This window comes from Myodes glareolus, chromosome 13 (genome assembly GCF_982192425.1).
Source record: "Myodes glareolus chromosome 13, mMyoGla1.1, whole genome shotgun sequence".
NCBI lineage: Eukaryota > Metazoa > Chordata > Mammalia > Rodentia > Cricetidae > Myodes > Myodes glareolus.
In genome coordinates, this window is record NC_142038.1 from 44816147 (window position 1) to 44843771 (window position 27625).

General features: G+C 42.7%; 1 long non-coding RNA gene and 1 pseudogene across 1 annotated transcript; one reads left to right on the forward strand and one right to left on the reverse strand.

The window, feature by feature from the left end:
- Positions 1-1692: 1692 nt before the first annotated feature.
- On the reverse strand, positions 1693-21466 carry LOC146891760 (uncharacterized). The gene is made up of 3 exons (XR_014996946.2): positions 21288-21466; positions 3841-3963; positions 1693-3318 (listed from the first exon to the last, which is right to left on the reverse strand). It is a non-coding gene; the product is annotated as an uncharacterized LOC146891760 (long non-coding RNA).
- LOC125390645 (prothymosin alpha pseudogene) lies at positions 18225-18576 on the forward strand (annotated as a pseudogene).
- Positions 21467-27625: the final 6159 nt, after the last annotated feature.

Genomic DNA, 27625 nt, shown 5'->3' on the forward strand with positions numbered 1-27625 from the left:
GAAATCTATCTAGAATAGAATCCATGCTCCCTCTGTGACAGCTGGCACCCCTGCTCACATCTCCCCAGTCTGTCTTTCTCGTTACCCTTGGTTCCTGTCCCAGGAGTCTCCATGCACTTCTCTAACTCCTGGAAGGCTCTGGGGCCAGGCTCAGAGCACACAGCTTCCGGCTACCCTTCCATCACTCACCGCAGATCCATCTTGAGTAGCCGTCCACTTCAGAGCATTCTAAACACCCCTAAAACATTTCCTGCATGCCCCTTGAGCTAGAACACAAGCTCACTTTGAAGTGAAACCTCATGCCCATTTTCGGCCCTGTCTGTGTACCATGGCTCACATAGCACAAGGCAGAAAAGCAATCTTCATTTTAATCAGTAGAGGGCAGCAAAGACCCTGAATTCTCTAAATTCTGGCATTGCTCTCAAAACTTATAAACCGTTCAATTTTGCTCTTTGTCAAAGAGCAAGCTGGAGTTTATCGGGAATTTAAGGAACATGTTCAGTCATACAAGACTCTTTTCTTTCCCTCGTTCACGGACCGTTCTTCACTCTGAATCACTTACAAGGCATTTCTGTTTGTTTTAAGGATTTCAAGCTGCCAATGTACCCTTAAGAAACAAGGCAGATGTTAAATAGCCTAAGCCAAAAAGAAGGCCAAAAGCCTGAAGCCTTTGTGCCTGTACCTGCCTGCCTAACAGGCCAGGAGTGGGAGGAGAAGTCTACTTCACAGTTCACAGCTGTTAGGGTTTTACAGCTCTTCCCTCTGGTGTGTGGGGAGAAGCAGGTACCAGCTAGACGACAGCAGAGGCTCTTTGTACTTCAGCACCAATAAGAGCAAGCTGTGTGTCTGCTTTGGTCTTCTGAATCTGTTTCTGCTTATTCCTCTCTCTCTCTCTCTCTCTCTCTCTCTCTCTCTCTCTCTCTCTCTCATCTTGAACTCGCAACCCTTCAGGGCGAGAACTTCAAGGTCTAAGTCTCCTGCCTTGGTGTGCTGCCAGGGTACTTTTACTGAGTTCACACTAAACCTGGATCATCAGCCACAGAACGTCCTTACCCCACTCTGCTAGCGCATCCTTTGATTCTTACTCTATGTCGGACATAGGTCAGTGTCCTGTGGGCGGAGGTGCCGCATTTGACTGAAACAAGTTAGTGTAATCAAAGGGGCACAAGGAGCCAGGCCTGCTACTTCAGACCTAGAACCCCAACTCCTTGAGAGCCGATGCAGGAGAATCAAAACTTCACTGCCTGTTTGAGTGACAGAGCCAGTTCAAGGCCCAACTGGACAACTTAGTGAGATCCTGTCTCAAAATGAAAAGGACAAAAAGGGCTGGGGGGTTGTAGCTCGGCGTCAGGGTACTTGCCTACTGTGCACAAGGCACCAGGTTCAATCCTCAGTACTGCAGTTAAAGAGCGGGCTGTAAGGATTGTCAACCTCAGCGTTGCTGACATTTTGACCTGGATAATTCTCACATAACGATATGGGAGAGTTCTAAATTGTTCATGACATTCCTGGTCCCCACCAACAGTGTCTTAGTTAGGGTTTCTATTGCTGTGATGAAACACCATGACCAAAAGCAAGTTGGAGAGGAAAGGGTTTATTTGACTTATACTTACACATCACAGTTCATCATCGAAGACAGTCAGGACAGGAACTCAAACAGTGCCATAACCTGGAGGCAGGAACTGATGCTGAGGCCATGGTGAGTTGCGGCCTACTGGCTTGTTTTCCATGACTTGCTTGGCCTGCTTTCTTACAGAACCCAGGACCACCAGCCCAGGGATGGCACCACCCACAGTGGGCTGGGCCCTTCCCCATCAATCATTAACGAAGAAAAACCCCTACAGCAGGATGTTGTGGTGGCATTTTCTCAATTAAGGCTCCCTCCTTTCTGCTGACTCCAGGTTGTGTCAAGTTGACATAAAACTAGCCAAAACAAACAGGCTGCAATGACCACAATGTTTCCAGATGTAGTGGACAGGCTGGAATGACCACAGTGTCTCCAGATGTTGCCAGCTATCCCCTGGAAGAAATTTCTCCCCCAACCCTCTGAGCTGCTACTTTAAGGAGATCGTGGTAGAGCATTTAGAGATACTGTTGCAGCCTGGCATCCAGGACTCTGGGGTCTAGTTTTGCCCTCCTTCCTCCACGTGTATCTGTTGTCACTTGAAGCCTCTGGACTTGGTGGACTGGACACCTGACCTGACCTCACCTCTCAGTTTCTCTCCCCTGGGAATCTGAAACTCGGATCAAGGAACAAACCAACCACCCCATGGGTTCCTAGTGGAGGTCAAAGCTTTCACGCAAATGCACAAGGTGTGTGTGTGTGTGTGTGTGTGTGTGTGTGTGGGTGTGTGTGTGTGTGTTGGAGGTGATATCATAGGGACATGGAGACAGAGCTGCCCTCATGCAGTGATAAGAATAAGAAACAGGCAAGAGGCACAAAGTGGGCACCTGGTGTGAGTTACACCTGCCCCCAACGCCTTCTGAAGCTCAGCCACACTTCAACCTTTGGTGACTTAAGCCATCCCAGTACATTTATAACCATGGCCTCTTTTGGGAGGGGGTGGGGCTTCTCACATTTCCTGTTACTGGCCTGTGTAGGGTTCTACCTGGTGCATTCTCTGTGGCTTGGAGCTGAAACTGTAAGCTGAAAACACCAGGGTCCTGGTAGCTTCTAGAGCCTGCTCTTAGCTTGAAACTGGCCTGGCCTTATCATAGCCTCTTATCAGTTCAGAGCCAGCTTACCTGCTGACGGCAATGGCTGCCTGGGGTTCTTCCCATAGAGTCCCAAGCAGGTGAGTCTGATCAGCTCAGATACAGAACATGGCTGGCTGCTCACTCAACAACGATCCCTCCTTAGCTTGGTTCTGGCGACTCTTGCCAGGTGGTGAGTGATGACTGACTGTATGGGCAATGAGGGGTGATGGAAATCTTTGGGGGGATGGGCTAATGGGGAAGAATGTCATACAAGAGGACAATCCTGAGAGGGTTCTAACCTGCACCCTTCCCATCTTCTTCGGGCATGTCACGCGAGGACATGGTACATAAAGTTGTGTAGGCATCTCGCGACAGAGATGAAGCTGAGAGACATGCAGGAAAAGGTGACAGACGAGAGCTTTATATCCTGGGACTGGCGACTCTACGATCCTGAAGCCATTTACCTTTGGACTTCTTATTACATGAGGTGTCCTTGCAGTTTAAGCTGCCTTGACTCAGGTGTCTTGTTACTTGAAGCCCAGATGATCCTGACCAATGCAGGCCATCTCATCTTTTCAGGCCAGGTCACTTAGGTCCTAGGATAGAGTCTAGGTGGCAGGTCTGAAAATAGAGGAAATTAGACACCCAGTGAATTTTCAGTCTAAAGTTCTTCTGCACTTGCCTCCTAAGAAACAAGGACATTCTTTTGCAGAACTGAATTGTTGTTGCTGCTATTACCGCGATTATTGCTATTGTAGATTTAATGTTTATTATGCTATCATCTAATACAAAAATCTTAAATGCCAATTTTTGGGCTGGGGCGATAACTCGGTCAGTACTGTGTTGCCTTTCAAGTGCAAGGGCTTAAGCTTGGTCCCCAGAACCCATATAAAGAGCCGGGCATAGTGACATAGCCTTGTAACCTCACACACTGGAGGAAGAGATGGATCCCTGCGACCCACTGCCCAGCCAGCCTAACTTAATGGTCAAGCCAATGAATGACACTGTCTGAAAAATAAGGTGGATTACTGCCTGAAGAATAAACCCCGAGGTTGTGCTTTGACTTCACCCAAATGCACTCACATAGGTGAGCATATACTTGCTCATATACAAAGGGGCCTTGCAGGGGAGGGTGGGACTTACTGAAGTTCAATAGAGAAACGACTTGACAGGCGCCATATAAATCTCGGCAGCTTCCTGGAGGCAGGAGATGATGAAGTCGAAGTCAGGCCTTCTGGGCTAGGGTCAGCAGTGGAGGTCTACACGCTGTGGTGGAGAGAAGGAGGGACGGCCTTTAGATAAAAGAGTGGGAGAAGCCCAGAGTGTTAGGGCGAGCATACTCAGTTAGCATTTGGGTGGCTGTCCAAAGAAGAGACGGAAAGGGGACATCGGAAATTCTTCGCTGACTTAGAACTCGGAAGAGTCCGCAGATCTCAGCAGTGCAGGTCTGTGAGCAGCCTCCTTGAATCCTTTTTAGTCTTTGTCTTTTCACTTTAACTCACTTTAAGACATTATCTGCTGCGTCTGTTCCCTCTCCTGTCCCTTCTGTTTGAGTCTTCATTTCTAAAATGATTAATGTTGACTCTAGTTGTGAGTCTTACCTTCTGAGGTCTCTAATTCTGACTTCAATGGTCCTTTCTTTCCCAATGTTATTTTTGCTAGATTTTTAGATCATCTTCAAATCGTAAGCTACCTTTTTTTCACTGTGTTTGTAAATATTTCCTTTTGGTATGTTTTTATTGTTGGAATGCTGTTTGGCCCAGTGCTTGCTTTTCTTCTCATATCAAGTTATTTGAGGGCTCTTTGATCATTTTTATACAAACTTCAATTTTCCTTTATGATAAAAGATGGGTCAGAATAACTGTTCTAGCATTCCAACTCCATCACTTCCTCTCTGGGCCCTTAGAAGAACTTTATAATGTGGGGCTCCTCTCCTTTAACCCGAGTCTTCTACTTCCTGTCGACTATGTGGTGGCATTTCATTTGTATTTTAATAAATAAAGCTTGCCTGAAGATCAGAGAGTAAAACAGCCCCACTGGTCAGCCTTACAGACCAGGCAGTTGTGACACACAACTTTAATTCCAGTAGCCACACTAGTTGCCATAGAAACCAGGCAGTGCATGCCTTTCTCAGTGGTACACGCCTTTAATCCCAGATCTAGAGATGGTTCTAAAATGGGAGGAGACAACTCTCAGTCTCAGTCTCATTCTGAGGTTTCCTGGAGGCAGGATCACCATTTTCGAACAGAGGTCAAAGAGTGAGCCAGTGGTTGCCTGCATTGTTTTTCTGGTCTTCAGGTTGGACCCCAATATTTGTTTCTGAGTTTTTATTAATTGTATTTCAATACTATGGGTTCCCCTTTGAGAATTTGCTTTCTACACACAGTCTACTTTTGGTTGAGACTTTTGACTACAAAGGAACTTTTCAGTTTTGAAAGGTCATGGAGCCAAGACTAGCTCTTCTTCAGCCCTTCCCTTTGTCACACCCATAAATCCACTGCATCCACATATCCACTGTATCCACGTATCCACTGCATCCACATATCTACTGATCCATGTATCCACTGCATCCATATGCCCACTGTATCCATATGTCCACTGCATCCACGTAGCCACTGCATCCATATGTCCACTGCACCCACATATCCACTGCACCCACATATCCACTGCATTCACATATCCACTGCATCCATGTATCCACTGAATCTACATATCTCATCTGTGGACACTGAGGCAATGTACACCTTTCATTATCTTTGTTGACTTTCAGGTACCTGCTCAGATTTGGGTGTTCAGGGGGTGTCATGTTCATTGAGTTAGCTTGAAGTTGTTGATACTGGGCCATGGATGTTGCTAATAGTCTGTCCTGTAAGAATATATTTATTTTAGTTTATGTATATGAGTGTTTGCCTGCACGTATGTATGTGTACCACATGCATGCCTGATAGCTCCAAAAGTCAGAGGAAGATGTTAGAATTCCTGGAACTGAAGTTATAAGTGGTTGTAGCCCACCAACCATGTGAATGTTGTGAATGGAACCAACCTGGGTCCTCTGGAAGGACAGCAAGTGCTCTTAACCACTAAGCCCTCTCCCTATCCTTTTTTATAGGGCAAGAGGATTTGGAAGACTATATAAGCCTTATTGCTAGTGTTACCATATTCTTATATTTTCTCCACTGACTTATTTGTAAATTCATTATTTAAACACTAATTTTGAGCCCTGAATTGGAACATTTATGCTTCCTCAGATTCTCTTAGCACCATTAGCTTTCAAAGTGTAGCTAATTGTTCAGCCCCAACTACCACTGTAATTAAGCCATTTAGGCCTATATGATACTGTCATCTGAACTGATCATCCATTTCCAGGACCCTGCTTCCAACTGCCTTTGTGTGCTCCTAATAGATAGCCTGTGTTTTATACGCTATTACCCAATATGATAATCTGTCACATTATATAATAAATGATGTTAGATGAGAGAGACTATATGTAACAACTCATTTTTTTGTCCCACCAGCAAATCCCCAGATAATGACCTGGAACCTTCTTATTAATTATGAAAACTTCTTATTAACTATGAAAACTTCTTATTAACTATGAAAACTCAGCATATAGCTTGGACTTGTTCCTAACTAGCTCTTACAACTTAAATCAACTCATTTATATTAATCTATGTTCTATTATGGGAAGTTACCTGTCTTCCATCTTGTACCTGCTGTTTCCTCTCAGTGTCTACTGGCTTCTCCTGTGTGCCTAGATTCCTCCTCCTCCTCCTTTCTCTCTCTGCCCGGAAGTCCTGCCTCTATCTCCTGCATAGTTATTGGCCATTCAGCTTCTTATTACACCAATCACAGCAATACAGTTTTACACAATGTACAACTATCCCACGACAACAATAGGTTATAATATAACCATGACACAAGCTACAGTTTATGACTTTGTTTACAATGAGTCTTTTTAGGGACAGCCTTAAGGAGTTTGAGCAAATATATACAGCTGTATAATCACCAACATAACCAATATGTTGAAAATTTCCATCATTGCAAAAAGAAATTCTAAGGCATTTTCTAGCCAATGTTCCTCTCCACCACCACCAAACACTAACCTGTCTAATCGAGTCATTTCCCTTCCCCTCACCCCCATATCAACAGAATCATATAACACAGGAACCCTAGGTGCCAGGCCTCTTTCAGGCAGCATTAGTGACTCAGCCATATTGTAACACATAGAGTTTGTCACCGTTTCATTTTCTTGCCACTGCATTGTCTCCCTGTAAGATTGTACCTCAACTTATGCATGTTGCCGCTTGTGAGTGGGCATACGGATTGCTTCCAGAGTTTATAGAGATTATGAATAAATCTATGATGAATGTCTGTGTATGGATTTTTCCAAAGGCATAACTCTTCATTTTTCTTTGATCTGTTGGGTCATGTGTTAAACATGTGCTTAACTCCATAAGCAAGTACCAGGCTGTTTCCAAAGAGGCCATGGAATTTCATATCCAACTAACTATGCAAAAGATTGTTTTTATTAATATTTAAGATTTGATAAGTATAACATGAATCCATTTTTAGAATTTAAATAAGTTGAGAAATACAGAAATATTTAAAAATCCCATTATCTTTCCTTTAATTCCCCCTCTACCCCTTAAATGGAACTGCATGGTTTATTTTAATTTATTTAAAAATTTGTTCTTATATTCAAAGGACCCTTGAGGCCTTCACTGAGTTTTAGTCTCAAATAGACTATATGATAGAGGAGCAAGGCTACGGCATGGAAGTCAGTCAAACCTGACTGTTCATCGTGGATTGGCTTTCTAGTTCCAAAATCACAAATCCCCAACACATATAAACCACATATATATATAAAATTTAATATATTTATATTTATGTATGCATATATAACCAATGTATGAATTGTATATATGTAATATATGTGTAATATATACATATACACATACATATACACACACACAATCTTTTTTTTTCCTGTGGTTTTTGAGACTGGATTTCTCTGTGTAACAGCCCCGACTGTCCCAGAACTCTCTTTGTAGACCAGAAAGCCTCGAATGCCTGCCTATATCTCCAATCTAAATTGCGTTTCTATGGAGCACATAAGTAAGCATATACTTATATTATCATAAGATACATATCATAACATCCATTAAATATTTACATATATATATATTTGGATTTCTATTTAATATTTCTTACCAATCTGAATTTATAAATATGTTGCCAGTTAAAATTAACACATTGCTATAGTCACCTGCCTTGGGTATCAGAGAGACCATCCTAATGTAAAGTTTCCATTTATAATTTAATTGTTCAGAAAATTCTTCAGAAGATGAAAACCATGAGTAAGAACTAAGTGATTTTACAGCAGATATATTTAATTAATTTAATTAATTTTTAACATTTATAAACTAATTATAGTTGACTGGGGCAGCTATGAGTTTAAACAGAGATCAAATCAGTTGCGCAGAATGTTTCTATATTAATTTTACAATGACAAACTTGAAGAAAAATATCAACAAAGAAGAAATGTTTGCAATCTTACAGATATAAAGCCAACAAAATTTTAGTACCAACATGGAAACTGTTACAAATGTATTTACCTGGGAAAGAAGCCCAGCAAAGCTTTTATATTGTAACTTTCCTTGTCTATTTGAAAAGATACATAAGTCCCAGTGTGGTGGCACATGCCTTAATCCCAGCGCTCAGGAGGCAGAGGCAGGTGGAGCCCTAAATAGGAGGTTAGTCTGATCTACAAGTTCCAAAATGACCAGGATTACACAGAAAAACCCGTCTCACAAAAACTAAACAATCATCATCATCAAAATTTAAAAAATAGACAAAATAGTGTGTGCATGTTAGTATTTTTTTTCTAGAAGAACATCGAAATGCTTGTATCATAATTCATTCCAATACTTGTGGGTTGAGCCTTCTTCTACTCCCCATATGGGAGATACCATGTCGAGGGTGAAGGATTTTTGTACTAAGCTTGGGACAGTCTTTAGACTTGGATGAGAGGCTCCACCCCAAAGGTTCTTCTGGGAGTCCCACATCACAGACTCACAACGGAAGGCAAGCTTACTAAAGAACACATGGTGCCTGCTGCATGGTACAGCCATGGCCCTCAGCCTGCACCACCTCAATTGGTACCCTTGCCTTTTTCCTTTCTCTTTCTTGCTTCCTGTCCTGGAAGCAGAAGGTGACTTTCTCCATATGTCGTGAAGACTGTGGCTTGTGCCGTTGCCAACACCACGGAAGGGCAGACCTAAGTAGCAGAATTTCAGCTGAGGCAGCATTTAGGCAAGAGAAAAAGCCAATTAATTAACCTGTCAAATCCTTCCTCTCAGATGTCATGAATGCTATAGATTCTTGCATGATAAAGCATCGTTTCCCAGGGGGTGATGACCATCCACTTTCTTGCTTCTTCAAGTTTCAATTTGTGGGCCTATAAGTACTCAGGGATTAGTGCAGTGTCTGCAGCAGCTGCATGGTGGCCAGCGAACATTTGCAATATTAAACAGCATTTACTCTTAGTTTCCATAAACAGTAGAGACACAGCACACTGGAAGCTGGCTTCGTTTGCCTTCCATTGCTGTGATAAACACATGACCAAAGCAACTTGGAGGAGGACAGAGCTTATTTCTCCTTACAATTTGTGGTCCATCAAGAAGGGAAGTCAGGGCCTGAACTCAAGGCAGGAACATGAAAGGCAGAAACTGAAGCGTGGCCATGGAGGAGTGATGCCTTTTGTCTTCATGGCTTGCTCAGGTCTGCTTTCTTATATCGCCCAGGACCACCTTCCCAGAGATGGCACTGCCCACAGTGGCTGGGTTCTCCCATATAAACCATTAACCAATAAAATACTTCACAGGGTTGCCTACTGGCTAATCTGCCAATTTGAGAGAGGCATGTGGTGGTTTGAAGAAGAATGGCTCCCACAGGCTCATATACTCGAACGCTTGTTCTACAGTTAGTGGACCATTTGGGAAGGATTAAGAAGTATAGCCTTGGAGGGAAGAGAGTCACTGGAAGGGGTGGGCACTCAGTGCGCTTTCTCTTGCTCTCTCTCTCTCTCTTTCTCCTTCCCTCCCTCCCTCTCTTCCTCCCTCCCTCTCCCTCTTCCTCTCCCTCTCAGCTATTTCTCCAGCTCCATGACTACCTGCCTGCAACCATGCTTCCCACCAGGAGAGCTAGGGACACAACCTCTGAAACTGTAAGCCCCCAATAAACTTTCTTCTTTAACAGTGTTTCTCAACCTTCCTAATACTGTGGCCATTTGACACAGTTCCTCCTGTTGTGGTAACCCCCAACCACAAAATTATTTTGTTGCTATGTCATACCTGTAATTTTGCTACTGTTATGAATCATAATGCAAATAGCTGATACGCAACCCCAAAGGAGTTACAGCCCACAGGTTGAAACCACTGTTTCATAAGTTGCCCCCGTTATATCTTAGCACAGAAAAAGAAGAGGATCCAATACAGAATTGAGAAGAGGGCGTTTTCTCAGCTGAGGGTCTCTCTCTCCAAACGACCCTATCTTGTATCAAGCCGACAAAAAAAACCAACCAGGGTGATGACATGACTTTTTTTATTTACCTCTGATATGTTTCAAACAAAAAATAGCAATTTTTTAGTAATTTGTATTTATAAAAACATTTAGTAAAAGTTTCTTTAGAAGTACTTTTATTTAAATTTTTTAATTTGTATAAAATTCATTAATTACTGTTTGTATTTTGCTATTATGTACTAATTGATAATTTTAGATGTTTTAGAAGAAAAATAACCTTGAGGTTCTAACATGTAAAAATACTTTTAGGAGCTGGAGAGATGGCTCAGTGGTTGAGAGCAGTGACTGCTCTTCCAGAGGACTGGGGTTCAACTCCCGGCACCCACATGGCAACTCACAACTGTCTGTAACTCCAGTTCCAGGGGAACCCGACAGACACCCACACAAGCAAAACACCAAAAAAGATAAAAAGAAATAATAAATTTAAAAAAATACTTTTAAATTTCTGGTATCTCAATATCTACTTCCAATACATTTTTGGTGGGGTATACTCAGGCTTGAAGGCCTTTGAGTGTGATGTTTTAACTGTGTGAATGTGTGTGTGTGTGCATACACCATGCATGCTCAGAAACCAGAGGGGGATGTTAGGTACCCAGTTCTGTCACTCTTCTTATTCCCTTGCGACAAGGTCTCTCCCTGAGTCTGGAACTTGGTTGGTCACAGCCGCCTGAATTCTTCTGTCTCTACCTCCCACAGTTCTGGGTTATAATCCTAGGCACGGACACGCCCAATTTTTGGTACAAGTGCTGGGATTTAAACTCGGTCCTCATGCTTTGGCAGCAAGCACTATTACCCAGCTGTCTCCCCGTCCCCTCTTTTATTTCTTTGTGTCATTGAGAATGGAAACAAAATGAGGCTGGGACAGAATTAACAAAACCAGAAAGAGGCACTCAGAAAAAGGGGGGAGGGGCAGAAAAGAAGAAAGCTGAGCATGCTAGAAAATTCTGTCCTGCTGTCTCCTTTTAAACTGGAGACAGTGACAGAAAGCAGCCTTCTACCGAGCATAGCCTACGTAAAACTCACAAGGAAGTCTGACAAACTCTTCATTTAATGAAGATTTAGTTATTAAGCAAAGCAATTAAAATAAGAGAAAATTCACAGACCGGATGAATCCTCTCTCATCTCATATTTTTTTACTGGTGAGTGTTTTTCTTCTTGACCCAAACAAGGTAATTAAAAAGGTATTTTCCATATCTAACTCACAACTCAGAAAGAACAGATTTGACACGGATCCACTTCCTGAAGATAAAGCACAGGAAAATTGGTGGATATGGAGGGGAAGAGAAAAGTTCTTAATCTTTATAAATTCTCGTCGTAAGGAGCACTCGGAGAAGCACACTCAAGCCTTCTGAACACAGAAACACGTTTTCAGGACGACAAGCTGATTCTAATAATTGATTATTCAAATAATTGATTTTTCACTATATAAACTGGAAGAAAGTTTAGCTTTTCCTATCTGGTTGAATATTTTCAAAAGGAGAAATTGTATTCAATGCTGTCGCTCTGTAATAGACTTTGAAGTCAGGGATGGTAATGCCCCCAGAAGTTCCTTTATTGTATAAGATTGTTTTGGCTATCCTGGGCTTTTTGTTTTGCCATATAAACTTGATTATTGTTCTCTCAAGGTCTGTGAAGAAGTTTGATGGGATTTTGATGGGGATTGATTTGAATCTATAGATTGCTTTTGGTAGAATTGTCATTTTTACTATGTTGATTCTCCCAATCCAAGAACAGGGGAGGTCTTTCCATTTTCTTATGTCCTCCTCAATTTCTTTCTTCAAAGACTTAAAATTCTTGTCAAATAGGTCTTTCACTTCCTTGGTTAGAGTTACCCCAAGATATTTTATGCTATTTGTGGCTATCGTGAAAGGTGAGGTTTCTCTGATTTCCCTCTCTCCTTCTTTATCCTTTGTGTATAGGAGGGCAACCGATTTTTTTTGGAGTTGATCTTGTATCCTGCCACATTACTAAAGGTGTTTATCAGCTGTAGGAGTTCTTTGGTAGAGTTTTTGGGGTCGCTTATGTACACTATCATATTGTCTGCAAATAACGAAAGTTTAACTTCATCCTTTCCAATTTGAATCCCTTTGATCCCCTTATGTTGTCTTATTGCTATTGCTAGAACTTCAAAAACAGCTTGGTATTGGCATAACAACAGAGAAGTCGACCTATGGAATCGAATAGAAGACCCGGATATTAACCCACAAACCTATGAACACCTGATTTTTGACAAGGGAGCTAAAGGTATACAATGGAAGAAGGAAAGCATCTTTAACAAATGGTGCTGGCATAACTGGATGTCAACCTGTAGAAGAATGAAAGTAGATCCATATCTATCACCATGCACAAAAATCAAGTCCAAATGGATTAAAGACATCAACATTAATCCGGCCACTTTGAACCAGATAGAAGAGAAAGTGGGAAGTAGTCTACAAGACATAGGCACAGGAGACCACTTCCTAAGTAGAACCCCAGTAGCACAGACAATAAGAGAATCAATGAATAAATGGGACCTCCTGAAACTGAAAAGCTTCTGTAAAGCAAAGGACACTGTCAGTAAGACAAAAAGACTACCTTCTGACTGGGAGAAGATCTTCACCAACCCCTCAACAAACAAAGGTCTGATCTCCAAAATATACAATGAACTCAAGAAGCTAGATACTAAAACCCTAATTAACCCAATTAAAAAATGGGGTACTGAACTGAACAGAGAATTCACAACAGATGAACTTCGAATGGCCAAAAGACACTTAAGGTCATGCTCAACCTCCTTAGCGATCAGGGAAATGTAAATCAAAACAACTTTGAGATACCATCTTACACCTGTCAGAATAACTAAACTTAAAAACACCAATGATAGCCTATGCTGGAGAGGATGTGGAGTGAGGGGAACACTCATCCATTGTTGATGGGAATGCAAACTTGTGCAGCCACTGTGGAAATCAGTGTGGCGGTTTCTCAGGAAACTGGGAGTCAACCTCCCTCAGGACCCAGCAATTCCACTCTTAGGAATATACCCAAGAGATGCCCTATCATACTACAAAAGCATTTGTTCAACTATGTTCATAGCTGCACTATTTGTAATAGCCAGAACATGGAAACAACCTAGATGCCCCTCAATAGAAGAATGGTTAAAGAAGGTGTGGAACATATACACATTAGAGTTTTACTCAGTGGTAAAAAAAAAAAAAATGACATCTTGAATTTCGCATGCAAATGGATGGAAATAGAAAACGCTTTACTGGGTGAGGTAACCCAGACCCAAAAAGAGGAATATGGTATGTACTCACTCATAAGTGGATTCTAGCCATAGTTAAAAGTCTTTGAGCCTATAATTCGTGATCCTAGAGAAGCTAAATAAGAAGGTGAACCTGAAGAAAATCATATAGTTATCCTCCTGGATATAGGAAGTAGTCAAGATTGCAAGGCAAACTTGGGTGCACGGTTTGGGGGTGTGGGGGGGTGAAAGTAAGGGGAGATGGTTAGAGAGAAGGGAGAGGGGGAGGAGTGGGGATGGCGTGGGGGAATGAGATGGGGGAGGAAGGATGGATATGGGAGCAGGCAAGTATATATCTCAACTAAGGGAGTCATTTTAGGGTTGGAAAGAGACTTGTTTCTGGAGGGGTTCTCAGGCCCAAGGAGAGGTCCCCAGATTCTTCCCTGGGGCAGCAGAGGAGAGGGTGCCTGAACTGGCCTTGGCCCATAACCATACTGATGAATATTTTGCATATCACCATAGAACCTTCATCTGGCGATGAATGGAGATAGAGACAGAGACCCACATTGGAACACTGGACTTAACTCCCTAGGTCCAAATGAGAAGCAGAAGGAAGGAAAACGTGGGCAAGATAGGCAGGACCAGAGGGAACCTTCATCAAACGATGGATGGCGATACAGACGGAGACCCACATTGGAGCACCGGACTGAGCCCCCCAAGGTCCAAATGAGGAGCAGAAGGAGGGAGAACATGAAAAAGGAAATCAGGACCGCGAGGGGTGTGTTCACCCACTGATACAAGGGGACTGATCGAATGAGAGCTCACCAAGGCCAGCTGGACTGGGACTGAACGAGCATGTGATCAAAACGGATTCTCTGAATGTGGCTGACATGGGGGCTGACTGAGAAGCCATTGACAATGGCACTGGGTCTTGTTTTGTCTGCATGTACTGGATTTTTGGGATCCAGTCTGTTTGGATGCTCACCTTCCTAGACCTGGAGGGAGGGGGAAGGAACTTGAACTTCCCACAGAGCAGGAAACCCTGACTGCTCTTTGGACTGGAGAGGGAGGAGGAGAGGGAGTGGGGGGGGAGAAGAGGGAGTGGGGGGAATGGGAGGGTATGGGAAGGAGGGGAGGAAGTGGAAATTTTTATAAACAAACAAATAAAAAAATAAAAAAAGGAGAAATTGTAGCAACTTTCTAAAGTGGGAACACAAAGAATGCTGTTGTTGTTGCTAGGCAATCCTCCATCTATCTGCTCCATCCGTATCCCCCAGTGATGGAGTTCACAGTCAGAAAGACTTGGGCTTTTAACTGAAAGAACAGAAAATGTTAGTTGCACTAAGAACGAGGCAAGGGACAAATACTAGGACCAAAAAGAAGTCCGAAATAATAGCCAACAATTAGAGGCAATGAAGGAAACAAATGCTGATATGGGCATTGCTGCCTCACGATAATCGACTTACAAAAATAGCGTTAGGTTGTCCACATTTAACCCAGTTTTGTGTGAAACCAACAGCACAGAATTCACAGAATACAATGAAAATGATCTAGTTTCATAGAAAAAAAGCAATGCAAACTTCATGCCAAGATGTTGAAGCATGCAAGAGTCATAAAAACTAATGCGGAGAATAACATTTTAAAGGGTTGTTTTATTTTGTAACTGTGTGTGTTTGTGCACACGCATACACACACATGCATGTGGGCGCCCTGCAACTGGAGTTGATTGTGAACAGCCTGTGTGGGGCGGGGTGCTGAGAACTGAACTCAGGTTCTTCTGATAAAGATAACAATTTTCTTATTTAAGAATTTTTAAAAATTATTTACTTACTGGATACCCAAAGCACTAACTGTAAATGAATAAGGTGCTAAGAAGTACTTCACACATGTGTACCTTGTGTTAGCAGCTCGAACACACATATCTCTTCAAAAATTTATCATTTGTTTTTGACAGAGACATTCAGAATCGATTCTTCTAGAATTTTGTTCGTTTGTTTTGTTTTTTGAGACAGGGTGTCCGTGTGAAGCTCTGGTTGTCCTGAAACTCACGATATAATCCAGGCTGGCCTTGAACTCTCCATTCTTCTAGCGTTTTGAGGCTACAGCACACAGTTTCTAACTAGAGTCACCCTCTTGTACAGCTGCATGTTACAGCTGCTGATTCGTCAAAAGGTTCATTTATTTTTACATGTGTGAGTATTTTTCATGCATGTATGTCTCTCTACCATGTTTGATGTGTGCAGAGACCATAAGAGTGCATCAGATCCCTTGGACAGGGAATTACTGATGGACCCAAGTGAGTGCTGGGAAATGAACTGGGGTCCCCTAGAAGAGCAGTCAGTGCTCTTAGTTGCTGAGCCATCTCTCCAGCCCCTCCTTTGGCTTCTTATTCATATAAAGTAACAACATAGTACCCGTAGGATCATATCATCCCACCCCCACCTATGGTCCTTTTACCCCTGGTAAATGATATTCTTGTCCATGTCTGTAAAACTTTTTGTCATTTTGTTTTTTGTTTTTGTTTTTCTGTGTAGTCCTGGCTGTCTTGGAACTCACTTTGTAGATCAGGCTAGCCTTGAACTCAGAGATTCACCTGCTCTGCTAGCCTCCCAAAGTGCTGGGATTAATAGCGTGTACAACCACTGCTCGGTCAGTTTTTTTTTTTAAGATTCCAAGTTTGTACACAACTTATCTTTTTTGTGCCTGACTTATTTCACTTAATTTTACGTTCTCAGTTTTTTCCATGTTGTTAAAATGATAGGATTTCTTTCCTTTCAGTGCAGAATAGTATTTGGTGTGTGTGTGTACACATGCACATGCACACATGTGTGTGCACGTACATATATATACACAATTTCTTTATCCATCCATCCATTGCAGATTTTTAGATTATTTCCACTACTTGGCTTCTGTGAATAGTATTACAGCAGATGTGGAAGTGAAGACAACTCTTTGGACATGATGATTTCATTTCCTTTGGATACATACCTGGCTTTGGGAATAATATAATAGTTCTAGTATTGATTTTCTGAGGAAATTCCATGCTGTTTTCTATAATGGATGTACTACTTGGCTCTTCCACCAAATAATTATTCTAGATTAAAGAATAGGCTCCATTAAAGAGGTATTTGGATCAATATGAAACATGAATAGCTTTTTGTTATGATTTTTTCAAATAAAAATCCAGCCTTGAAAATTATTAAAAAGAACTTAATTTTTATTGGAAACATATATTCTCTTAGAGAAGATGAAAATGTGAGAGATTTGTATGCTGAAATTTTATTTTTATGATAATATTCTGCCCAACCTCATCATAAATTTGTCTTAGGGTTTCTATTGCTGTGAAGAGACACCATGACCATGGCAACTCTTATAAAGGGAAACATTTAGTTGGAGCTGGCTTAAAGTTCAGAGATTTAGTCCATTATTATCATGGAGAGAATCATGGCAGCTTGCAGGCAGACATGGTGCTAGAGAAGGAGCTGAGAGTCCTACATCTTGATCTGAAGGTATCAGGAAGTAAACTGTATACCACACTGAGGGTAGCTTGAGCGAAGGAGACCTCAAAGCCCACTGCCACAGTGACACACTTCCTCCAACAAGGCCACATGTCCTCATAGTGCCACTTCCTTCGGGGGCCATTTTCATTCCAACCACCATACTATGAAATGTGATTTGTGAAACCTGCGCTTGATTTCTGAATGGAAACTCTGCTGAAATAGCTTCGCCAACAATCACAGCTGCTTTTGGCTTGAAATTAGGTTTGCTCCACACTGCATTTAATTTTAAAATAAGGGTACACTGACCTAGAAAAGGTTGTTTAATTTGACATTCCTTCCTTAAAACATTGGTGTAAAATTCTTGAGGATAACATAAATGGGGTTTTGTTAAAATTGACATGAAAAGTAGTATAATAAATATATAGCAGTATAACAATGTATGAAATTCTGAACACCTTTGTCATTACTCAGCCAAACTACAGAACTCTAATAAGGGTGCAAGATGTTGAAAACTAAGCCAGAGAGATTGATAGGGGCCAGAGAGATGCCTCAAGAGTTAGAGGAGCCTGTCCTCCAAGCCATGAAGACCTGACTTTGACCCCCTAGGGTTCACATGATGGAAGGAGAAGCCCAGTATCTGAAAGTTGTCCTCTGATCTCCACATAGGATGGTAAGCACTCCCTTCTCCCCACACATGTGATTGCAAACATAGACACAAGAAATAAATGTGAAATTTTAAAAAATGCTAATATTCAGTATTCAGTCATGTAACAATCTGTTTGCACTGTCAGGTATGGCGATACATGTCTTTGTTTTGTTTTTGAGTTTTTGTTTGTTTTTTCTGGCTTTTCAAGACAAGGTTTCTCTGTAGCTTTAGAGCTTGTCCTGAAACTCGCTCTGTAGACTGGCCTACAGATCTGCCTAGTGCTGGGATTAAAGGCATGCACCCCAAACATCCAGTGTGATACACATCTTTGGGAGGCAGAGACAGGCTGATCTCTGTGAGTTCCTGGTCTAAATAATGAAACCAGGTCTTAGTGAGGCTCTTAGTGACTCAAGCCCTCAAAATGGAAAAAAAAAAAAAAAAGATAGGACTGGCTGCTCTGAAAAGTCATCTTTGTTGCTGCCCGCCTCCTGCTCCGCGGTGGACTCCGGGGCAGCTTTCTTGCCAGAGTCCTCGAACTCAATTCCTTTCTCACTCGCTGCAACGGATCACCGGCTGACCCACCATGTCAGACGCAGCCATGGACACACCAGCTCGGAGATCACCACCAAGGGCTTGAAGGAGAAGAAGGAAGTTGTGGTGGAGGCAGAGAATGGAAGAGGTGCACCTGCCGATGGGAAGGCTAATGAGGAAAATGGGGAGCAGGAGGGCGACAATGAGGTAGGTGAAGAAGAAAAAGAAGGTGGGGAGGAAGAGAAGGGGAGGAAAGGTGACGGTGAGGAAGAGGATGGAGATGAAGATGAGGAAGCTGAGGCTCCTACGGGAAGCGGGTAGCTGAAGATGATGAGGAAGATGATGTTGACACCAAGAAGCAGAAGACTGACGAGGATGACTGGACAGCTAAAAGGAAAAGCTAAACTAAGGCCGCCGGGACCTATTCACCAGTCACTTCCTGTCTCAGAATTTAATCGTGGTCACCTTAGAGGAGCAGGCCCCGCCCACCCACAGCAGACATGCGCTCTTCACCAACCCACCAAAACCACATGAATTTGCAAAAGGGGAGGAAAAAAAAAAAACAAGCTTCCAAGGTCCTGCTTTTTTCCTTAAAAATATTTTAAAAGGAAATTTTATTTGTATTTTTCATTTACATTTTATATTTTTGTATGCATTGTTAGGGGTCAGTCATTTTTAATGATAATGGTGATCAAGCCAGCCTTCAGAGCGTTCTCTGTCCTTACTCGTGTGGTGTGACCGTGTTCATTATACTCACAAAGGACAAAAAAACTTGTAAAAAACAAACAAAAACAACAACAGAACAATCTTATTCCGAGCATTCCAGTAAGTGTTTTTGTGTGTGTATGTACCTAGCTGTACTATAAGTAGTTGCTTTGTATGAGATGGTTAAAAAGGTCAAAAATAAAAGGTTTCTTTTTTCTTCCTTTTTTTTTTTTTGGTCTATGAAGTTGCTGTTTATTTATTTATTGGCCTGTTTGATGTATGTGTGAAACAATGTCCAACAATAAACCGGAATTTTATTTTGCTGAGTTGTTCTAAAACAAAGAACAAGCAGAAGGGTGGAACATTTAGTAGTTTCTTAGCTTATTTAGAACTCTTGATTATTTTGACATCTAGTTCTTTGTTTATATATTTGCACTAGACTTACAGATTTTCATGAGCTTTTTTTTTTAAATCACTAATGTTAATAAGCAGTGATATTTAAGTGTAATAACTGGCTAGGCTGTAAATCAGGTTTTTGTTTGTTTGCTTTGGGGGTTTTTTTGTTTGGTTTGTTGGGTTTTGGTTTTTAAGACAGTGTGTTTCTCTGTGTGACAGCTCTGGCTGCCCTGGAACTGGCTTTGCCAACCAGTCTGGCCTCGAACTCACACAGACCCACCTGCTTCTGCCTCCCGTGTGCTGGGATTAATGGTGTGCGCCACCATCGCCCGGCTGAGTCAAGTGTGTTTAGATAACAGCTTACAGCATGTCTGAAAACACCTCTCATAGCACAGTCATGGGATCCATATCATTCTTGGACCCGGAGAAACTGAGGCATGGAAGGATTAAGTTACTTGCCTAAGCATGATCAGTGCTGCATCGAATGAACAATGGCTCATCCTGAGTGGGAACTATGAGCGAAGGACACAGGACAGGGAGGGAGCTTTGTAAATGCAGGGTGTTTCTTCTGGTCAGGCTCACCCCTCTCCTCCAACCTGACCTGGCCTAGTTCCACAACTGGTGCCTTTGGCTTCAAAGCCCTCTTAGCCTCTGCAAAGCAATCCATCGAAACAGAAGTGCACATTCAAGGAGGATGGGCCATGATGACTCACACCTCCGATTACAACATTCTTGAGGCTGAGGCAGAAGGATGGCGAGTCCCAGGCTGGGGCTGTACAGCAAGTTCCAGACCAGTCTTGGCTGTATAGTGAGACACTATTTCAGCACACACATTCACACACACATGCACACACCTGTGGTTATGTACACACATGGCCTAATGAAGATGGCAATATTAAGCCAGCATATTTCTCAACGTTTCTCCCTCTAAAGTAACCCATCAGACAGAAGGAAACTCTCAAGCTTCAGGAGTCAGAGGTCTAACACCAGAGGCCCTGATCAGTTTAAGTCTTGGTTCTCCTAAAAGTCATACATAAAAAATAGGCTCCATGCTCTATATTCTTAATATGAAAACATTAGGTTTAAAATAAGAAGGATGTTTCAGCAGAGTCTTGGTCCTGGCTGTGGAGCACAACTACCTTGTCACGACATCTGGACTCCTGATCTGAAAGGCAGAGCCTTAAACCAGCCTGTGACCTTCAGCTAAGACCAGGAAAGCAAGGACACCCTGAGAGAGCAGCCAAGAAGCAGGCAAAATGAGGACAGGTGTGAAGACAAGACACTCGGATTCATTGCTTCCCTGATTCACTGAGGATCTGCCGTCTTTATGTGTGGTTTTACTCAACTTTCTCGCTTATTTGATTCAAACACAGCCTGCAGACTGTCACGGGAGACGCATGGAGGAGGTGAACATGACATGGTGGACATGAGACATGGATGGCGGGCTACCAGGAAGAAGTGATATCTAGGTGGAGCTTAGATTGAGTGGGCGCTTGCTCAGGTTCACCTGAAAAAAATCAAAAAGTTCCTGCGCTTAGGCTCACAACCAGTTTCAGTGGCGTTTGTTCACCCATTCCACTTGTCTGTCAGCTGGGTATTTAGGAAGAGATGTGTTGATTTTTATAAAATCAGCCATGTTGACAGAGAAAGAGAGGGAACAAGGGTCCACCCAGCTGCCTAAAACCTGTGTCAGATATGGGAACCAGGTTGCAGATTTACCATGCAGATCCTAACATCACTTTTTAACCAATATCCACAGCTGATTAACCAAGAGAAAGATGGGGGCTAGGGGGCGGCAGGTGGAGATGTCATGCTGCATTTGCTCCTGGGCTATGAACACAGAAAGAAGAAGGTGCTGCTACAGGGGAAGGCAAGCTCCTCCGTACAGTAGAGGTTATGGTCCTCACTGTTTATACAGCAGGGCCAATAATCCAGCCCACAAAATTGCCAGTGGGAAAAAAAAAAAAGCCCAAAGCCTTTGAAGTAGTTAATGAATCCACTCTTTTTAACTTACTCTGGTCTCATTGCTGAGAGCTGTGCAGTCGCTCCTGGGCAGAAGTTTCACTAATGCAGGCATGTTGACTGGCCACGGCATCAAATATTCATCAAGTCACAGATGGGAATCTACAAAGAGTTAGCAGAGAGCTTTCGTGTCTCCCTTTGGTTCTGGGGAAGCACATCAGCCCAGCGAAATGCAAGGCCACAAGCACACTTTTAAGGTGATGGGTAGGGTTGCTGACCCACTTAAACAGGTTAAACGGGGCCAATTTAAAGGCTATGCTTTTTTCTTAAAGTAAACGCGTACATTTTTAGCATAGACATTTTAGAAAACACCCTTGCAAGAAAGGAAGAAAAGAGAACTCACCCCTCATCTTCACACCAGCTGCGCTGTGCATTATCTTTTAAATAAAAATCAAGTCAAGCTATTTTTGTATTTATACTTGTTTCTTTCTTTAGCTTTTCTCACTTAATACATTCTCTTTTAAATTTTTATTTTATTTATGGTGTGTGTGTGTGTGTCTGCATGCAGGTGCACATGTGTACCACAACCCACCCGTAGAGGTCAAGGGACGTGTGTGTGTGTGTGTGTGTGTGTGTATGTGCGCGCGCGCAGGCAAGCACACGCACCTGCATGTAGGTACACATGTGTACCACAACCCACCTGTAGAGGTCAAGGAACAATTTTCAGAAGTTGGTTCTCTCTGACCTTTGTGAGCGGCAGGGAGTGAACTCAAGCCTTTCAGAATGACACACGGTGAACGGCAACTTGGGGAAGGAAGGTGAGAGAGACTCCAGGAGAAAGGCAGAGCCTTTTACCTCAGGTGCATTTTGTCTCTTGGATTGTTCGTGAACATGATTTCTTGCCTCCTATGTTAAACTTTCCATTCAGTTTATAAGACATGTTTGTTCTTGTTTGATGTCGGAACATAGCCACAGAGCCCAATCTGACAAAAGGACATGCTGAGCGCTGTCCTCTGTGTACCCTGAATCCAGATATGGCCTTCTGCCTTGCTTCTGTGTTTTCCCAGATATGATCTATAGTATGTACCAGGTAACTGTGTTAAAACTGGTCTGCCCTGAGAAAGTTCTGGGAAAGGGGTCTCTGCTGATATTTAGTAAGTGTTTACTGATATTTATTTACCTGTCTTTCTGATCGTGTTTTTCTGAGCTAAATTAACCCTTTTTGGGTCATTGCTTTCTTTGCTTCGCTCGTGTATAAAGTACACTGTAACTGAGGCAAAGTCGTCTACAGCATTAGATCATAGCCTGCCTCGTTCTTTCCGGCTCTTGACTCCCAGGTCTTGAAGACAGATCTGCATTGGTAGAACAGTCAGGCTCACATGGACGTGGGTCAAGGTGCACTTCCAGGAAAAGTGACATCTAAATGGAGGCGTAAAGATTGGGTGGGAGTCTGCTCAGGTTCATCTGGAAAAACCCCTGCTGAAGCTGGTTTTAATGATGAATAATGACTCCCAGATGAACCAGGCTGCTGACCATAACAATACATTTTTTTCAAGATAAAGAGTATTTTACTTGATTCTTTTTGCAACATCTTGGTGGTAGATTCACATAATTTTGGCATTTAACAAAAAACTCAATGAATACAATGTAACCCACGGACTCTTTTTGATATAACTTTTGATTATGATTACATAATTTCCCCCTCCCTTTTAACAATACATTTTTACAGATTTGATAATATTGAGTATTTTTCTACAACACATTTTATATGTATTTAGTCTTTCTCTCTCTCCCTCTCTCTGGTTGTTCAGACATCATTTCTCTATATAACCCTGGCTATCCTGGAACTCATTCTGTAGACCAAGTTGGCCTTGAACTCAGAGATCCTCCTGCCTCTGCTTCCCAAGTACTGGGATGAAAAGCACGCACTACCACCAACTGGCTAGACTTGCTCTTTTGCATGGAAAGGTTACAGTCTGCATAGCCAATCCCTGGGTGTTGGATGTTTCAGCTGTATCTAGCTTTCCTGAGTACTGTGTGGCATTTCTAATTGGTATCCTTATAACTATCATTAATACCAGTGATCATTTCTATGGATAGAGTATGAGAGGGGTGGAGCTGCCATATTGGTGAACTGTCATCAGCTCCCTTATCCCCAAAAAGGATAGGCTGCAAAGTCATTGAGAGCCACATCATCGCTGTAGGAGTTTGAGGGCTGCTGGTAGGTGTGTTTGTTCTCCTAACGGCCTCTCTGTAACTTGACCGGTTTCCCTCTTTAATTTAACAGCTATCTTGTTTCACTAATCTCCCATCTACTTAGTTCCACTGGAGAGGAAGAAGGATCGCTTTAATGGTAAGCAGCACTGCCTGAGCTCATGAGGATTTATGGCTTGCTGCTTTGCATTGCTAGTGACCACAATTCTAATGTGGGTTCTATCAATATCTCTTTCCTCTAGCAATAGAATGTGAGCTGTTTCCTGCAATTGAAGTCTCCTGGAACAGAGGTTCAATGATATACGGGGTGAAGCACAGAAGAGGGCATTGGCAAGACAAGGTCGCCGACTTTTATGCTTGCCAAATAGATGACAGCCATCTATTGCCACCCACAAGCCACTGAAGAGTGGGCACTGTCACACTCACGAACTCACACAAAAGAACAAAAAATGAGAACATAATTATGTAACAGGGGATAGCCTTACCTAAGGAAGAATGGTTGGCAGGTTTGCACACTCCATACTCCTCCTCCTCACACAGGATTGGGATACGGCAAGTAGTTTGGTGTGAATCCCTGGACCCTTACTTGAAGACCGGAGTCTTGGAACATCGTGACTAAGTCTGTCACACAGACAGGATCTGAGCCAATTCTCTTCTTTCCTAGACAAAAAAAAAAAAAGGTGAGAACATCCCTTCGTGTTCCCTTCCAGTGGTCAATGAGTTATTCCCAGACTACAGTTCCTGCTGGTCAATGAGTTATTCCCAGACTACAGTGGGTATGGGTACCATTCTCACAGTTTGTGCATATCCACAAGACACAATATCAGTGAGTTAGGATTTGGTGTGCATGTATGGAGGGGATGCCTTTTGTTGGTTTTGCTTTGATGTAGGGTTAGGGGTCAAGCAGACAGAAGGATGTGCTTTACCCCTGAACTATATTCCTAGCCTTAGCATTTGTTTGAAATCAGCACTTTTAAAACTTCAACGATTAAATTTAATTAAAAAGAAACAATGTTGGAACATAAATGAACCACCAATGTGCTTGTCATAAACAAATGAAAAGAATTATCTCAGGTTCTAGACTGTGATTTATGCCTGTCATGGGTCGGTCCTGAGCCTGAAACCTGTCCTTTCTTTGTTTTTAAAAACAGAAAGAGGGACCAACATTAGCAGTGAAACTGTTAAAAATTAACGCTGATGGATGAAGGATGTAGGCCAGGTAACGCTCTTACCTACTATGAGAAAGACCCTGAGTTCACTCTCCAGAGCTGAGAAATAAAAGATCAAGTCTAAGTGGAATTTTGCCATTGACAGATCAGTGTTTCAGGGGGCTGTAAAGGGAACAGGCTTCTCAACAGGAGTGGCCATGTGTTTGATGCTTGTGTGCCATCGGCTGGTGGGGGAGGGGGAATCCCACAGTTTGGAAATGAGAAGGGGAGGGGGGGACAACAACCAGCATTGGTTTCAGCCCTTCCAGCCACTCACCGACTGTAAGTCCTCAGGTAAACACTTTACTCCTAAAAAAACAAAGGAAAAAAACTCAAGTTGCCAAGTAGATAGTAATAACTCTAACAGAGATATTGAATGTGGAGTTGGGAAATGAGAACACAAACATTTCTGAATTTTTTTTTTAAATTTCTCAAGTAAAAAGTGGGAAGGCACTGGGTTTGGAACCATGTGATAAGCTTGCTAACTAGAGGCAAAGAAGTTTGACATGGTGCAACCAGAGGAGGCTGTGATAGGTGAGAAGAGATGAACGGAGCAGGAAAGAGTGCCCAGGACTCCTGGAGGGTCTCCATATCCTTCAATATCATCTCAATTGCCTTCGCTCCGCAGGGTTGTGTGGGAATATCTGGAGTGTTCAGAAGCATCAGCTATACTAGGGGCTATTACTTAGGAAGTGTTTCTTGCATTAGTAAGGCAGGCTTCTTTCATGCCCTCAGCTCCTTCCCAGGGCAAATATTATCACTCCCACAGTTGAAATGAAGGTTCTTCTACCAAGATGCTCTGTAAGCCTACTTTGTAGGATACAAACTCAAGTGTAAGAGTGGTGGCTCCATCCGGGCGGTGGTGGTGCATGCCTTTAATTCCAGCACTCGGGAGGCAGAGACAGGTGGATCGCTGTGAGTTCGAGACCAGCCTGGTCTACAAGCGCTAGTTCCAGGACAGGCTCCAAAGCTACAGAGAAATCCTGTCTCGAAAAACAAAAACAAAAGCAAAAAAAAGAGTGGTGGTTCCAAGGGCCATGCACTTCACTGCCAAGCCATTCCCCAGTACTGAGTGCCGGCTGTCACTATACTAGATTCTACCGTAAAGTAGCACCCCAAGCATTCCTAATTTTACAAGAATTTGTTATAGAACCCTTTCATGTTCTCCTATGTGTGGGAAATAGTAATCAACTTGGAAAATATTTTCAAAACTACAACTGGGGTTGGAGAGATGGCTCACTTGGTACACTGTTTGCTGAACAAGCCTGAGGACCTAAATCCAATGCCAGCATCCATATAAAAAGGAGCACCTACAGTCTCAGGGCTGGGGAGGCAGCGATAGGGTCACCCCTTGTTTGGGCTTGCTGGTCAGTCAGTCTAACAGTGTACTCTGAGCTCAGTGAGAAACCCTATCTAAAAAATAAAAGCAATAGCAAGTTTAAGAAGACCCAACCAACGTTGACTTTTGGCTTTCATAACACCAGCACACATGTATGTGCACCTGCCCACATATGGGAACACATACACGGGGGCGGGAGGGGGAGAGAGAGAGAGAGAGAAAGAGAGAGAGAGAGAGAACACAACTGAAGACCACACCGAAGTGGACCTGTGTGTGTATGTGCACACCCTTGCTGAGACACCCGCACTCTAATCTGAGATATCTCCGCAGGGCAGGTCATTGGGAGATGGTGCAGGCAGATGCAGGATGAAGTCTAGAAGAATCTCCTGGGCCCCGAGAGCAGGGCTGGCTGCCTGTGGTTGAAAGAGGCCCAGCAAGATCTTTGACTGACATCGGTCAGTGGATTTTGTCTCTGCTTCCAGCAGAGCGCATTGGGGCTTCTGAGACTTTCATCCTTACTGATGGAGGTGCCTGAGGCAGTCCACACCCCAGGCACACTGGCCACCTTGGCAGATTTCCCTTTAAGCGTGGTGTTGGCTTGTCAGCTTCATCCTTACAGGCAAGTTAAACAAACAATCTGTTAGATTCTCAGTCCCTCTGGACACTGTGACTTTTATTTAAGGGATTGTTTTTGGTTTTTATATTTTCAACCTCACTAATTATTTCCTTTCCGGAGGAGAAAGGGTGTGTCTTTCAGCTTGAGTAAGAAGATTGTTATATGAATGTGGACGTGTAGTCTGTGTGCCCATTATGAATATTCATAGCTTCTCTTAGATACATCACATCAAATCTATGTGCCAGCCTAGGCATTTCACTCTAAAATCAAAGCTGAATGAGATGCCTTTAAATTATCATTCAGTTTTTATCATAAATGAATATATTTATGTTAAACTTGTATTCCAATTAGATGTAATGCACAAATTCATAATTAGATAACTTGCCTTCTTCCCTTAGTGATGTTTCTTACAGATCTTTACATGATCATTTAATTCTGAGTCTTTAAAACAGATCTGGATAGACATGTCAGCTCTCACAGCACATTACTGCCTGCTCCATTTCAAAATGGCCACTTTAGATTTCTTAACAACGAAAAGTGGCTCTGGTTTTCTTTCTTGGTCCTTTTTCTTGATCTTTCGTCAGGAAAATTGGGATCTCACTGTTTAGTTTTTATTTATTCACCAATCTTGGAATTCAATGTTTGCTCAGGTGAAAGTCTATTTTTATTGTTCGTCATAAGAAACTGAGGGTGAACACCAGCAGTGATCGTGTGTCGTGTGTGCGCTGCCCCGTGCACAGACTCACGATGGAGGAGGCAAAGGCCACTGTCCTCTCACTGTACATATGAGGAAACCAACTCAGAAAGTCCAGGAACCCTTGAGGAAAAGGAAAGAGAACTCCATTATCAGCTGAACATGCAAGTTAGCTTTAAGCACACTTAACCTTCCTCCAACCCACAACTACACACAAAGTCCTTTATAGGGTGCGGGCCTCGCTCTAAACACTGGAGAGATGGGCAAGCAGAGCCCTGCTCCCAGAAAGCTTGCAGGCTGCTCAGCCTCCCTACCAGAC